Raw genomic sequence first — 13,721 nt, 5'->3', positions numbered from 1 at the left:
ATAATTTGTTTTCTTTGTGATTCTTTGTATTTTATTTTTAAAAACATTATACTGAAAAGTCCCACAGGCTTCACCAGACTGTCAAAGGGAATCATGAAGCAAAAATTCCTACACTAGAGCTACCCACTGATGCTTCAAGTGGTAACTACCATGTATCCTTTACTGGTGTCTTTTTGTTCTCATCCTTCCAATACATCCTGATTCCCTACTTTACTGCTAAATAATGTGGCATGGAAATGTCAGCTCCTCCATGAAGTCCTCCCTGATGACATCAACTGAAAATGTTTCTATCTCTTCTGGAGTCTCACAGAGTTTTCTACCATTCTTATTGTGCCTCTAATTGTATCTTTAACTACAGTATTGTGATTATTTCTATATCTATACCATCTCTTCTATTATACTATAAGCTTCCTGAAGGCAGATACAGGGTCTTACTCAGAGCTATATTTCTCAAGTAACTTGCACAGCAGTGAATGGGCTCAGCCTTCTTGCTAAATTAATGAATGAATGAAGATACCGAAACAAGTCGTACCAATAAGAGAAACAACCAAGAAAATTAAGAGCTGTTAAACATCAGAAATAAAGAAAATAATTATGAGCATGAATTTAGAGCTAGATGACACCTTAAAGGCCAAACCAGCATTGTCTTTTAATGGATAAGGAAATGGAGACCCAGAGAAATTATAAGAGACTTGCCAAGGATCACAGAGTTAGTAGTGTCCAAGATGGTAAGTGAACCCAATCTTTTTGACTCCAACTTCAGTACTCTATTGACTACCTACACTGGTTATCAGATAAAACAGAGGCTATTTGAGGAAATAAAAGCCAAAAGATATGAGTGCAAAACCCTGTAGTACCTATCACTCACTACCTGTGTGACATAGGAAAAATCACTTAATCTGTTTGGGTATCAGTTTCTTCATCTATAAAATTATAGATTGTACTAGATTACTAATAAAATGAGATTATTGTAAAAGAAGAGGGTTAAGTTACATGTCTCTTCTAGACTTTATAATCTTATAAAATCACAAGAAATATGTCAATCACTGGACAATCTTCAATGTCAATTTAATCATATACAGGATTAATTTGATGTGGGTTAGGAATAATATGTGTATCTTTTTAAAATTATTTTCCACCATCTATTATTCATATTAATGTAGGATAAACTACAGCTCACTCAGATATGCCTAATAACCTAAAATTCATGGAAAATTTAACAAAAATCATTTCTATTTTGCTTTGGAATGTATTGCTATGTTTACTATTGAGTTTATCTGATATTCTACAAATTCACAGTATGTTAACTAAGTAGTGAGACCATTCTAAGCACATCTGACTTGGGAGGTCCTAGAAAGGGCCTTGGCTTCCCCATCTTGCTTCTTACCTTAATTCTGCCTCCTTGATCCTGAATACAAACATCAAGAAAGGTTTTGACAAAGTGCAACACTCATTTATGCTAAAAAAAACTATACAAAATATAAACACAGAACATTTTTATAAGATCATAAAAAATAGTTATCTAAAACCAAACACAAACATCATATGCATTGGTAATACACGAGAATTTTTCCTAACAAATACTGGAGTAAAGCAAGGATGCCCACTCTTACTTGATATAGATCTGGAAATGTTAGCAGTAACAGTAAGACAAGAGAAAGAAATCAAAGTCATAAAAATAAGAAAATAAAGGAAAGAAAATCATCCATATTTGCTGACATACATGGTGGTTTACTTTAAAAATTCCAGAGAATCAGCAAAAATTCTGAGATACTAATAGCTGTAAAGTTTCAGACTACAAAATAAATCTTCAAAATTAATAGCATTCCTATATAATAGGAGCAAAATCCAAGAAGCAATAATATAAAGGCAAATCTAATTAAAATAATTACAAAATGCGTACATTTTCTAAAGATCATATACCAAAGCACACAAAATGTTTTTATAGATTTAATTATAAAATGCTTCTTTAAGAATTAAGAACAACTTAAATAGTTGGAGAAATATTCAATATTACCACAGCTAGGTGACACAGGGGATAAAGTTCTGGGCCCAAAGTCAGGAATACCTGAGTTCAGATCCAGCCTTACACACCTGGTAACTGGGTAACTCTGGGCTAGTCACTTAAACCTGTTTGCCTCTGTTTTCCCATATGTAAAATAAGCTGGAGAAGGAAATGGTGTACTACTCGGTATCTTTGTTAAGAAAAACTCGAATGGGGTGACAGGGAGTCAAAAATGAATGAACAACAACAAGGCAGTGCCAATATTATAAAAATAAAATACTACCAAAGTTAAAAATGGTCTTACTCAAAAGATAAGTGAACAAAGAATAAGAACAAACAGTTCTGATATTGGTAGAAGTGTGAATCAGTACAACCATTTTGGAAAGCAAATTTGGGATTATGCAAATAAAGTGACTAAAATGTTCTTACCCTTTGACTCAAAGCTTCCATGATTAGGATTATACCCTAAAGAGGACAGTGATTTTTTTTAAAGCTTATATATTAATGTATATATACATATATGTATATATAAGCACTTTTTGTGATAGCAGCACTTTGATAGTAAAGAATTGGAAACTAAGTAGATCCACATTGATAAGGGAATGGCTAAAGAAATAGTGTTACATGAATGCAATGGAATATTACCATGCTATAATAAATGATAAATGTGATGAATACAGAGAAGCATGAAAAAACCTACATGAACTGATGCAGAATAGAGAAAGAAGAAGTAAGAAGAGGCACAATATACACAATGACTCCAAAAATGAAAGAATCACCAGCAAGACAAAAGTGAATGGTGTAAAATTATAAAGAATGTCAACCTGAAAATTTGGTTAAAGGAGACAAACAGGCTAGGTAATATAAAAAACCATATTGTTTATTCCCTTAAAGCTAGCAGACACATGGTGCATGGAGCCAAAACATAAGTTGTGACTGTCTGATACAAGAAATGACCAGCCTTAAATATGTTTTAGAACAATTCCAACTCAGGGTCTCTATGTCACTGAATTTATGATCTCTATATGTTTAACCATATTATGAGAAAGGATTCCTTAATCAAATACGTGGTAAATACAATAAGATAAGAGAGTCGATAGGGTCAACTGAAATTACAACCCAAGATATCTGTGTTTTCTTTACCATTAACATGCTATAACATAGTATGTGTCCATAAAATATTAAGATAAGAAAAAGTCCCATTATTCAAGATACAGTCTTGGGTTAAGGGTCTCATCTTTAAACAGAGGGGGGAAATGCACTTAAGTCAGCCTCATCTGGCCTTGTTGACATAGAAAGAGGTATTCTCCAAGTTTACTCAGAGAACAAGGAAGTTGTTAGGCTCTTCTGGTTGAAGAGTTTAGGCTCTGGCCCTTACTAAAGTCTAAAAATAATATTAAATGATTTATCAAGAACAAACATGGATCAAAAGAAAAGATATGAGAAGACAGTCTCACTCCACCCCTTTGCAGAGGTGGGAGGTCCACAAATACTGTATACTGCTCATATTTTCAGACTTTTCTGGTGTATTGATCAATTATATTGTTTTTTCTTTTCTTTCTCCTTTTTTTCTTTTTTATTGTTAAAAAATATTTTCTGTATGGAATGGCTCTCTAGGAATGGTAAGGGAAAGGATACTGGAGAAATTATGATGATATTAAAAAAGAAATCAATAAAAGCTTATCTTAAAAAAATAAAATAGCATCACATTTCCAACTAATGTAAATACCTTTTTCAAACAGAGTTGGATTCTCTCTATTGCAAAAACAGACAAAACAAACAAAAAAATAGTACCAACTCCCAAGGGGCTCACAATCTAATAGGGAGGACAACTTGCAAACAAATATGACAAACAAGATATATTGAGGAGTATTACAGCTATATAAATTGTGGTTAATCTCAGTGGGAAGTCACTTAGCTTAAAGGAGAACTGGGAAATGCTTCATGTAGAAGATAGGGCTTTCAGTGAGATTTGATGGAAGCTATAAGAAGGACATAAGGAAGTAGAGCATTCAGAAAAGGGGCAGTTACTTATCTGAAGGACAAGGAGGCCAGAATCCTAGGATCATGAAGTATGTGGAGGGGAATAATATATAAAAAGACTGAAAAAGTAGAAAGGAGTCAGATTCTAAAGGGCTTTAAAAACTAAACAGAGTATTTTATGTTTGATCCTGGAAGTAATAGGGTTCAACAGTCAGAATGTATAAGGATGAGAGATGAAGCTTCCAATAGAAAGGATAGATATCTATAAAAGATGGGCCATTTATTGCTTGAAAATTCCATCTTAGAAAATCATTGCAGCATATAACTTGCGTGTTACTCCTTCGTTGCCGAAGATGACCATACCATCAGAGAAATGATGACATGACTTGCACTTGACTTTGTTTTGAATGAGGGACGGCTGTATATAACTATGAGATCTCAAATGGAAAAAAAAATTAATAGGAATTCAGAGGAATAAAAATACTACTATTCTATCACAGTGCCTCTTGAACAGACCTATGTAATATCCTCTCTTCTTTAGCTCATATAGTCAGATCTCTAATCCCTAGGGAATAGCAAGGCTCTTCTATGTATAAATAAATTACTTAAGTAGGACAGGTGACAATATCAATAAGCATTTGACAACAAGATCTCCAGGGGATTAGCAAAAGAGGATCCTCAGATAATCAACCATCTTGATTCACCTCACTTTATATGGAACAATATTCTGCCTCAAGGAAAAAGGATATCTTAGAATACTCATGATATATACTTTTCAAGACTCTTATAAGTATTATATCTTTTGAAAGAATAGATTTTGGTAATCTTGAAGCATTATTTTTTTCATTGCAATCTTAGAATAAAGTAATAGAATCTGTCAAGTTTCTTAATCTAAATTCTGTCAATCAATATATTATCTATTCCTCTTTTCCTTTCCCCTTCATGTCATCTGCAAATGGCTCAGCTGAGGAGACATATTCTCCATTTGAGAAGCATGCCATCTATGCCCTAAGTAAATGCAATTCAAGTATTCAATTCAACTTTGCTAAGCACCTATTACGTAATAAAGTATTAATCATAATAATTATAAAAATAACATTTATGTACTGTTTTAAGGCTTCACAAACATTCCCTCATCTTATGCTCATAATAACCCTAGTATGTTGAGGGTGGAAGCTCAATTCCATGTGGACAGTCTCGGGCGGGTAAAGGTGGGAACTTCTAAATCTTAGAGTTCTCATGAGGCCCCCCAGAAAACAGCAAGGAATCGAGGAGTGAGACCGAGCAATCTCGTGTATTTCCGCCTCTTCCCATGAGAAACGTGATGGGAGGAGCGTCCCCCTCGAGACTGTCCGGGATCTGGGCACACCTATTGTTATCTAACAGGCACAGTATTCAGGTGCAAACTATGCGGCCGGAGAGCTTAATTAGGATCAGGAAAGCCTGAAGGCTCTCTTAGCTCGGGAGGGGCCCTGACAGGACAGAAGGCTCCGTTTTCCCTCTCTTCGCTCTCCCCTCCCCCTCTCTCTCCACTTACACTTCTGCTTCCAATCTCTTATTATAAGATCTTTGCCTCCTTGGGAGATTCCTCGCTCCCTCCTAAGGAAGAATTCCCCCTGCACTTGTAACCAGAACCCTGAATAAAAGCTTAACCCTTGTTCGACTCCGGAAAGTCTCTTCTCTCATACGTTTATCCGGTTTGGCCAACCGAAGACCTGCGATAGAGGTAAGGTAAGACTCGGGTAGCCCTCAGGCCTCTAGGCCTGGCACTAGTAGATGCTATTATTATCCCCATTTTACAGATAAAGAAAGAGAGGTTAAATCACTTGCTGGGAGAAATAATTATTTCTCTCTCATGTTAATAACCAATTATTGAATTAGGACTAAAATCCCCCCCCCCTTTTTATTTCCTCCATTCCTCATAGGCTATTCAATCAGCATTTGAAGGGCAGGGATAGTAAAGAGATGATATCTTGACCAGACGGACCACTGGAAACATTTAGATCTAATCAAAAGATAAAGAGATTCTAGTCTGGTAAAATCCAGCCCATTCTGTTTCAGTCAGCTAGATCTGAGTAGTGGTGGACTCCCTCTTGTCCAGATTACCCCAGGCTGGGTGGTCTATATAAGAGATATAGACTTTGCCTAAAACTGAGTGATCAGATTAATTCCGCCCTCCCCCCCCCCCCCCGCCCATTAGAATAAACCTATCTCTCACTATAATATTCATTCTCTCATTAACTGTTAACCAATCAAAGTTGATTTCTACCTTCAGGAACACCCATTTTTCCAAAGACATACCAAAGCACTAAATGGGTTCCATGAGGGGTCTTTGGTATTCAAGAGTACCACTGACCTCTTTTATCAACTATCCACTAGCATAATTAATAAAATAATTAATTACCCAGAAACAAACTTTTTATATGTTATATTGCCCAGTCACACAGCTAGTAGTGTCAGGCACAAAATTTGAGCTCAGGTCGTCCTAACTGCAGGTTCAACACTCTTTCTACTGCACCATCTAATTGCTTCACATAGCAGACGCAGGCACTAGGTACACTAAGAAAAGCAAAGAATCCTTGACCTTATGAAACTTACACTGCATATTCATCCAAATCACTGGTAAAAATGTTTACCAGATGAAGTTCAAAGGAAAATTCCTGGAGTACTCCACCAAAGCCTTGGCACTATTTGAGTTTAGTTATTCAAGTGATTTTGAACCCATACAACTGTACTATCAAGTAATCCATATCGCTATCTTGTTCAAAAGGACGTTGTTAATTTCTTAAATAATGTTGTGCAGTTGTTTTTCAGTCATGTCTGACTCTTCATTTGGGATTTTCTTGGCTAAGTTATATGGTTTGCCATTTCCTTCTCAGGAAAAGAAGTCTTTCTGACTCCTGGCCCAGCACCCTATCCACTGTACCACCTAGCTGCCCCATAGGGGATAGGACAGCTGACATCAAATTCCTCAGTAAATTCCAAAGTGGCACAGGATCTTCCCAGGTTCAAGGATTCAATTCCTTATCAGTCATTGGAAGAGGAATTGTAATATATGCAGTTGTCCAGTTATAGCAAGTTATTCTCATCAGTGCAAAAGGTGCTGTACCAGCTGTCAGGCAAGAGACAAGTAGGCCTTCATTTGCTAGTCTCTTTATTGCTAGTCTCTTCATACACATACACACATACATATATAATACATACACACACATGTGTATACATATGCATGTATGCATATGTGTGCATATAAACATGTGTGTGTGTGTGTTTATGATTTCATCAGAGTGGAGAACTCTTTGTATGGAAATTTCCTCCATAAATGAATCTCAGCAACTCATCTATGGCTTAGAGTTTTACAGTTTCCTGTGTGATGACAAGTTGGATAACTGATGATGATAATGGTGATGATGATGACGACGACAATGATGACAATGACAGCTAGCATCTATTTAATATGGCACTTTAAGGTTGGCAGACCTACAGTGTGAACTCAGGTATTTCTGGACCCAAAATGTCCTTTGGATTAAAGCATGTTGCCTTTCACAAACAATAAAATACAAAAGAAATAAAGCACTAAGCACAAATCAAAGAAGTAAAAAAAAAGCACAAACACCAGCATTTCCCCCAATATGCATACACAATAGTACTAGAGAGCTTAAGTTTTATGTTGTATACCTTTGTATCCTTCAGAGCACATGGCCCACGTGTTAGATCATCAATAACTATTAGCTGAATGAATGAATGCATACTAGGTTTACGAAACAAATGACAGCGAAATTGGATAATTAACTGGTTAACTTGACTTTAGTAGACACACAATCCAAATCTAGGAGGTCTGTATTATCTACTTTTCAAAATGTATATGATCCTAACTCTCACTTTCTGTCTCTATCTATCTCTGTCTCTCCCTCCACTGTCTAGTACAGGAATTCTGAATCTTCTTTATTGTCATGATAAACCAGGGAAACCAATGGACCCCCTTCTTAGAATAATGTTTTTAAATGCATAGTATTACAAATTAAACTATTATATTAAAATAGTTATCAAAATATTTTTTCCTAAACTCAGGGACCCCCAAGTTAAGAACCCCTGGTCTGAGAGAACAATTGTTCAAACCTTAACTTTCGTTTTCAGTCTAATGACCTATAAGTGTAACCAGAAACACCAGGGAATATTTCAAATTACACTGAAATGTAAAAATATTTTTTTTCATAGAATTTGGAATTTTGTGGTCATTTGTGTAGCTTTCACAAGGAGTGCTTATTGCAGGTTTCTAGTTTATTAGAACCCAACGGCTTCTTTTTAATCTACTTGGTATTTTTCTTAAATTATTTGACCACTGCAAAAAATAATCCTTCCTTTTTCAACTGGCAGCTTAAGATTTGAGTTATAAGGGAAATGTTTATAATATATGCAAATCACATACGTTCCTCTGTGTTAAAAATAAAGCACAATAATTATATCAAATCATCTTATCCATCAACTCACATATCAATAAGTGACAAATAACGAAAGGGGAAAAGCAGAGTTGTTGATGCATGTCATATGACTTTAAATTTAAACACACACACACCCCCCATTCAAGACACAATGCACTCATTAATTTCCTAGACAACTTTGGATATTCCACCTTCCAACCTGTGAAAGCAATTAGTTTTCATGCAGTGCCACCTGTCAAATGTGCATTCTTCTATTTCTGTTCTATTTCCATGCATGGGTGAACATCATCATGTTCATGATTAATATCAATTTGAGATACATGTAGCCATGGGGAGTCAAAATGCCCACTCGATTCTGTAAGTAACTAAGAGAAAAATTCAGACACACCTAAACACCAGCCACCTGCTCAGGCAAAATGTGACAGTTCTGTTAACAGGCCAGAGAACTTTATGCAATAGCTTGAAACTGGCGAAGAATAATCCAGCAGTGAGGGAAAAAAAGAGTTCCTTAAAAAAATGCTTCACAGTGAGTATCTATTATATATGAAAGCTTCAATATATAAAAAGTTGACATTCAAAGACCATTCCCCAACAGATAAGTAGTCAAAGGAACAGAATGCTTTTCAAATAAAGAAATGCAAATTATCGATAACCACATGTCAGACTGCTCCAGATCATTAATAATAAGAAAATACATATTCACACAACTCTGAGATTTCACCTCATATCCATCAAATTGACATAGTTGATGAAAGGTAGAGATGGTCTGCTGGCATCTAGTTGGTATAGTAGATAGAATGCTGGGCCTGGCGTCAGAAAGACTCATCTTCATGAGTTCAAATCTCACTTCAGACACTTACTAGTTGCATGATCATGGGCAAGTCACTTAAAGCTGTTTGCCTCAGTTTCCTCATTTGAAAACTTAGCTGGAAAAGCACTGCAGCATCTCTGCCAAGAAAACCAAAATGGGGTCATGAAGATTCAGACACACCTGAAACTGAACAGCAAGAAGAGATGAGGGTTTGGGGGAAGACAGGTCAGTGGAGCTGGGAATTAATCCACCTACTGTGGAATACAATTTGGAATTATTTCAGCAAAGTCACTCAACTGTTTCATACCCTTTGACCCAGCGATTCCGTTACCGGTATACATACTTCCACAAGACCAAATACAGAATGAAAGGCCAAAATGTAATAGTGGTCTTTTTTGTAGTCACAAAAAACAAAAGTAAACGTCTGTGACATTGGAGAATGTGTTTAAAAATGTGGCATATGAATATGATAAAATACCATTGTGCAATAAGAAACGACAAATATAGGAATTCAGCACAAATATGGGAACAAAATTATATAGAGCAAAGTAAACAGAACCAGGAGAAAAATACATACAATATCTATAATATAAATGAAAAAAGCCTAAAAGGCAACTGAACTCAGATTAAAAGAAAAAAACAATACTGGTCCCAAAGAACAGGTTACAAAACAACCATACTTCACTTCTCTTGGTTGGTTGGTTGTTGTCCTTCATTCTTGGAGAGGACCAAAATGACATCACTATGCTAGAGTCAAGTTTCAGTGTGTCTGACTGTGGCTGATCAGATCAATACAAGCTCAAAATGCTCTACCACAGGTCAGGCACAGATAGTCCATTTGGGGTGGATTCTCTAAATCTGCACATCCTACAAAAGCTTCCTTTGAGCTGTTTCAATTCTGCTTTGCTCATAGAGCACAGCACCTTCTCTGATGTGAGCACACCATGGTGAGTGGTCCTGTGCCAGTGTCTCCCAGGTCACACAATCAATTCCAAAGTTCTTAAGATAGACCTTGAGAGTATCCTTGTATTGCTTCTCCTCACCACCGTGTGAATACTTGCCCTGCGTGAATTCTCCATAAAATAGTCTTTTTGGCAAGCTTACATTTTGCATTTGATCATGACCCGCCCATTGGAGTTGCCCTCTCTGAAACAGAGTTTGAATGCTTGGGAGTTTAGTTTGAGAAAGGGACCCCAGTGCCCAGTACCTTATCTTGCCAGGTGATCTTCAGAATCTTCCTAAGACAATTCAAATGGAAGTGATTCAGTTTCCTGGCATGGTGCTGGTATACTGTCCAAGTTTCACAGTCATACAACAATGAGGTCAGCACAATGGCTCTGCAGACCTTCAATTTGGTAGTCAGTCTAATACTTCTCTCCCATACTTTCCTTTGGAGCCTTCCAAATACTGAGCTAGCTCTGGCAATGCATGAGTCAACCTCATTATCAATGTGTACATCCCTGAAAAGTACACTACCAAAGTAAGTGTACTTATCCACAGTGTTCAAAACTCTTGGTAGAGAAGTTAAGGACTATGGGAGTAGAATGTTGTACATGCTGACAGAGGCAAGAATTTTATCAATCATTTTTATTAACTTTGTTTTCTTGGTTAGATGGGAGGGTCCAATGGAATCAGGAAATGAGAATAGTATGAACAAAGTATCCACTTTTTAAAAATATGGTTCATATGGCATCACATGGATTCAACACTGGCCTGATTGTTACAATAAAATAAAAACTCATTGAATCTGGCAAGTATAACTGTAGGCTAAGAACCTCTGATCTGAGAGGACAATTGTTCAATCCCTCACTTTCCCAAGGGTCCAATATCTGCTAACTTAAAAATGAAGAATTGGCTAAATTCAGTTAATGGGGTGTATTGAACTAAATTAGGCAGGATAGAATGCACTGAACTAGTAATCAAGTGACCTGGGCTCTGGTGCTAGCTGCACGGTAGCTATGTTACCATGAGCAAATCACCTAACTGCCCTGAACCTGTTTCCTCATCTGTAAAATGAAAAAATTAAATCAGACAATACTTAAGGGCCCATCTAGCTCTAACATATGGCATCTATGGCTTTATAGCCACATCATCACATTTAAAATCATAGAATCACAGATTTAAATCTGGAAGGGGACTCAGAAGAACATCTAGTCTAACTTCCTCATTTTACAGATGAAGAAACTGAGGCTAAAGTGATTTACCAATGGTTATGCAGGTACTAAGTTCAACGGCAAGATGAACCCTGATCTTCTTATTCCGGACCAATGCTATTATCTAAGACCTACCTCCTAATAAAATGTTGCCCTTCCTCTCAAATGTATATTATCCTGGAAAAATTCAAACATGTCAGGAGGGTACATTGTACACTACAGGCAGGAAACTGGAGCACAGAAAGAATGCAACATGCGTTAGCAAGCCAAAAATTACATAGCTGGTCTGGCTAGAAACAGAACTGCTGGTACTCTACAAATGTCTCCTTTGCCTTTCTGCTCATAGTTTGTGTCTCAGTTCTCTTCATTTGATCTCACATCTCCCCCTGAGAATAGACTACATATGAAATTAAGGGCATCCTTGAAAACATGCAAGAGATCACATCTTATAGTCACATGACTACGAGAATTGTAGAGAATATAAGATCTCAGTTCCTTTATTGCTGTAAGAATTGTAAAGAATGTAAGATCTTACTTTATTGATTTTAAGAATACATTTGACTCAGCATAGCAAAATGCAACCTTGCAGTCACTATTAAGACAAGGTCTGTCCATGCAAATACCAAAAAGTGCAGAAGAATTTATGCTAGATATCTTTACAGATTACTTTGTTCAACTAACAAACTATTTTGATATCAAATGAGATGTTAAAAAAGGAGATGTGTTTGTCAAATATACACACTACTGACACAGAAGGTATCCTTCATGTGTTCTAAATGAAAGGATTTTTTTTAAATTATAAGATTCTCTAAATTTCCTCATTCTGTAATCACAGGTTCCCAAAGTGGGCAATACCACCTCCTGGGGGTGCTAGAGCAATTCAAGGGGGCAGTAGTAGCCACAGGTGCAATTGGGGACACACTGAATAAAAATTAGGGGGTGGTAGAAGCTTAAGGAAAAAAGAGAAGAAAAATTTTAAAAACCACGTGTACATTTCATCTGTTGCGTAACAGAGTTAAAGTAATAGTGATTACATTAGTTTCCAAATAAACACATAAAATGCAAGTTATAACCAACCAGTGGTCAAGTCCACCAATAGGTCTTAACAAGCAAGCGTTGGCAGGTGAGTCTGTTGGGCATTGTCAGGAAGTCCATCATACACCAGCAGGAACATGGGCATGCAATGACTTGTTTACAATACTATACAGTTACAAGAAGCAAATTTTTTAAAAAAGTTAATGGGCTAAAGAAAATAGATTTCCTTAAGGGAAGACATGGAGTAATTTTTTTTTCTTTTCAAGAAAAAAAGGAGTGGTAGGCCAAATAAGTTTGGGAACCTCTGCTCTAAATGCTCCCTTGATTCCTAAGTAAAATATACATTATGTAAAAAGACATTGGTATAATCATATATAATAGGAAAACAAAGTGGATGAAAGAGGAAAAATACCCAAAGTGTAACATGTTCCCTAAACACATTGCCCCATATTAGCAACAATGACATGTTCAAGAAGATGAATAAGAATCACCATAGAAGGAATGTATAATCAATCAGAAAGCTGGAGGGAGTGGGAGACAAGCATTGGAAGGAGAGGATCTTGTTGCAATAAAGGACAACAAATAGAAAATCAAAGTGTCACACAATAGGGGATCAAAAAAGAACAGGGAGAAGTCCCCAGGGTGCTCAATGAATCCTCTAGGGAGTGTTCAATATATAAGCAAGGGTCATGGAGGGTAGAAAGTCTATGATCACATTACTGAAGGGAGTACTCACACCAATGAAATCCCAAATCATTCACACAGTCACATCTTCATAAATTTCAAGCTGGAAGGGACCTAGAAAATCATCTAGACCAACTCCACTCATTTCACAGGTGAGATCTAGTTGGAAAGCCAGATCAGACAACCTATGCAGTGACAAGGAATGAGAACAGAAATGGGGTGGGAAGGTAAATAAACATCCCAGGTCTCACTGATTGGACACCTTAGGGTCATGATTAGAAAAGCAGATGGGAGACACCTCCTAGTTTCTGCACTGGGGAGATTTACTGATAGAAAGGTTTTAGTTTTAGCAGCTAAACTTTGCTTCTGGAATCCTTAGTTTGGGAGTGGACTTATTTTGGCACCCTAGGTTTGGCACATTAGTTATACACACATACACACACATAATTGGTATTAATATTTCTTTGTTGATAATGAGTAAAATTTAGAGTCAATTAGGCTTGTATAATCAGTTTCATCATATGTTGTTGTTCAATTGCGTCCAACTCTTCATGACCCCATGGAATATATGGCCCATGAGGTTTCTTGACAAAGATACTGAAGTGGTTCGC

The 13,721-nt window shown here is 36.6% G+C and overlaps 1 protein-coding gene across 8 annotated transcripts in view; it reads right to left on the bottom strand.

Annotated features, from left to right (window-relative positions):
• Positions 1–13,721, bottom strand: part of DISC1 (DISC1 scaffold protein) — a 574,426-nt gene that overhangs the window by 550,725 nt on the left and 9,980 nt on the right. Inside the window, exon 2 of one of the 8 annotated variants that reach the window (XM_072647490.1) lies at positions 9,288–9,375. The exons of 6 other annotated variants lie outside the window; for them this stretch is intronic. The gene's annotated coding sequence lies outside the window, so the exon portion shown is untranslated. One more of the 8 variants, XM_072647491.1, reaches the window with a different exon arrangement.

This window comes from Notamacropus eugenii, chromosome 2 (assembly GCF_028372415.1).
Source record: "Notamacropus eugenii isolate mMacEug1 chromosome 2, mMacEug1.pri_v2, whole genome shotgun sequence".
NCBI lineage: Eukaryota > Metazoa > Chordata > Mammalia > Diprotodontia > Macropodidae > Notamacropus > Notamacropus eugenii.
Note: the sequence above shows the minus strand (reverse complement) of the source record. Positions and strands in the feature narration are given on the sequence as shown.